Raw genomic sequence first — 3,322 nt, 5'->3', positions numbered from 1 at the left:
ATAAGTGGTTACTTATTTTTCATTTCTTGTTGTTTTCTGATTCCATTCATTTAAGGATTTGGCTATGGGGAAGTAAAATACGCATAGCCTATATGTTATTAATAGTGTTTATAATGTTAATGTTGTATTTTATTTACAGGTCTTTTACACTATTTCTGAATATACTAGCCTAATAATATAATGCGTGTTTCCCTCTCAACATGACTGAGTGCGCCACGCACAAGCTCGCATCCTTGAGATATAAATTATAGGCCGATACATTTTAATAAAAAAAGGCCTACATCATAAAACTCAGAAGAGTATGTATTTTAATATCTCTGATGTTCTCTGTTCTCTGGTTGTTAGTAAGTCTGAATGGCAGTTCATGCATGAACGTTAGGACTATACAGTCAATTATTACCTTTTTGTAGCTATTGTTTAAATTTAATTTACAACGAATTATATTGATTTATATCTTAATTTATTATTATTATTATTATTTAAAACTTACTGGACGAGGGCGACCATGGTAGGCCAACAGTCGTCATTTACCCTGTATACAGTATATCTATACAGAAGAAAGACCTGTCTAGGCTCTTAGGTACGGGTTGTGTCGAACCATTCGTTAGTCTGGTTGTTTGATGAGAAAAAGATGAAATGTAGTTGCAATAAATGCGTTAAGAATCCGTACAACTGCAGCAGAGGATGACTATTTTATTCTGCAGTGCGGAACTGAGGAAGAGCTGATGAAGGAACAGTTTGGTCAAGATAAATAGCAATCTTGTGAACTTTACTTCTTTAAAAAAATGTTTCCTTCATCTCAGTAGCAGAAGATTATTAGCCTGTTGTTTATTTTTTATCAATACACATACAAATAGCCTACAAAGTTTATTCAAAGTATATTCACATTTAATACAATTATTTGAATTGTGACTAAAATATGCCTCTAAGTCTTGTCTTTAATAGCACCTTGCTTGAGATTTTTGCTAAAATATACACTTCAAAACATGTCAAACAACAACATAAATGATATATACATCATCCATATTTCCACATTTGTATTAATGACGCTATAACGCAAACCGAAAGTTTCTCGTGCCCACGCGATAGTTTCTCGTGCCCACGCGAAAGTTTCTCGTGCCCACGCGAAAGTTTCTCGTGCCCACGCGATAGTTTCTCGTGCCCACGCGAAAGTTTCTCGTGCGCACGCGATAGTTTCTCGTGCCCACGCGATAGTTTCTCGTGCGCACGCGAAAGTCCTATTTTTTTTTTTTTTCACAGGTCCCCTCAGGGGCTCCGTAATGATCAGATCAGTAAATAATTTTTCATTTTTGGGTGAACAAACACTTGAATCATTATGTATTGTAATGGCTGTTTAAATTCAGTTTAGCATGAATTGCACAATCAATCACAGACTAACGTATTGCAGTCAGAGTGAAAAACTGTGTAATGTAATGCATTACTCTTGGTAAAGAATTACCATCACACGCTATTGATTTCTTGGTGTAAATGATTAACTGTAATGAATTTCACTAACACTGTCATTTCCTAAGTATCAGTTCACGCACCAACAGACTATACAACTAACCAAGAATACAAAAGCAATTGTGCAAGGAATCTGTCCCATACAGTGCACTAGCAATGCAGATCATGTGCTTCAGCAGAAACAACATAGACAGCACTCAAAGGACAGGGGTTGTTTTAGGACATTTATAAATAATGAAGATCAGGAAAAATCTTAAACTTTAAAGAATTCATGTGATAAAAACAAACAAAACTCTAAGCTATGCTGCAGTGAGGGTGACATAATGGATTATATGCAAGATAAAAATAGTTTAGATATGCAAATTAAGACCTCAAACAGTTAAAGGAATAGTTCAACCAAAACCCATTCCAAACCCAAATGCTTCAAAAAGAACATTGTTATTTTAGCATTATTTATTGTATTTATGCTTTTATATAACTGTTTATAATTGCTATATTATTGTTATTTATTATACATTTCATTGTTTTATTTTATTAATGCATTGTTTGTTCTATTGTAGGTGTATGCTTTGTGAAGCGCTTTGAGATGCTTTTTAAAGGCGCTATATAAAAATAAAGTTTATTATTATTATTATTTAAAAAAATAAAATAATTAGCTCTTATTTTTATATTTTTTATTTGAATTTTGGTTCAAGTTTTAGTCATTTTTTGTGCATTAATAATTGTTATTAGTTTTTGTTTTTTTGGTATAAATCTATTTAGCTTTAATCTAAATAGCAATGTTTCTAATTTGCATTTACGTCGTAGAGACGCTATTTAATGCTTAAGGCTATTTTTTTAAGTTTTAGTTAGCAATAACAACACTAAAAAAGCACACCTACATTAATACACAACGTGGAGGCAAAGACCCACCCGACGCTTATACCATGGTCATTTGCCAGCATTGACAACTTAAAACTGTTATTGATGTCTGCAGCGCAATATTTGACCAGAATGGTAATAATGATGGTTATTTAAATCAGTTATGGCTCGTTAGATCTATAGCATTCTGCCCGCTGTGAATCAGACACAGAGATAAAGTAGAGCGTAAGATTACATTTATTTGAATCAATGAATTATAGCATTTATTTGAATTCGAGAGAGAGAGAGAGAGAGAGAGAGAGAGAGAGAGAGAGAGAGAGAGAGAGATGTGTATTTGAATTACCTGTGTCTGTTCAGGATCTCTCTATTAACAATGAAGCTGTGAGTTTAATTACTTCAAAAACAGTTATTTAACCCCCTCATTGCTGAGAAATATTATGTAGAGATTCAGTAGTGAAGCTCTTTTTAAAAATAAAAGTCACGGGCAGCGTTAAGTTTCAGTGCTCCTAAATGTTTCTGTGTGCTTCGATGAAAACAACGCTTTAAGAACGGTGATTAAACTGACTTGGAACTGCCTGTGTATTAAATGGTTTTAATGCACACCTTCCAACCAATCAGAATCGAGTATTCTGAAAGACCATGGAATAATAATAAATTAGCTTTTCTAATAGGTGGTGGTAAGGTTGCAATTTTTTTAACTAATTAAACTCACAGCTTCATTGCTAGTAGAGGGAGATGCACATGCATGTCGCACGCACATTTCTCTCAATCGATCGATAAGCTTAGTTCTTTATTTTCCTTTTTTTGAGATTTTATAGTGGAAAAATCTATCTTCTCCTCACAGGTGATCTGCAATGTCAGTCTTGATCGACCACTTCAAGGTTTCCATGACATCGCTGCATGTCATCTGCTGAAATTATTCGCTGAGGAATGAAACTCAAATAGGCTACTTTAAAATCACCAGCAGCCCATTTAAACACAGTTTAGAAAAAAAGAA

The sequence above is a fragment of the Leuciscus leuciscus genome (assembly GCF_965113295.1).
Source record: "Leuciscus leuciscus genome assembly, chromosome: 3".
NCBI lineage: Eukaryota > Metazoa > Chordata > Actinopteri > Cypriniformes > Leuciscidae > Leuciscus > Leuciscus leuciscus.
The sequence above is the reverse complement of the archived record's forward strand: the minus strand, read 5'-3'. Positions refer to the sequence as shown.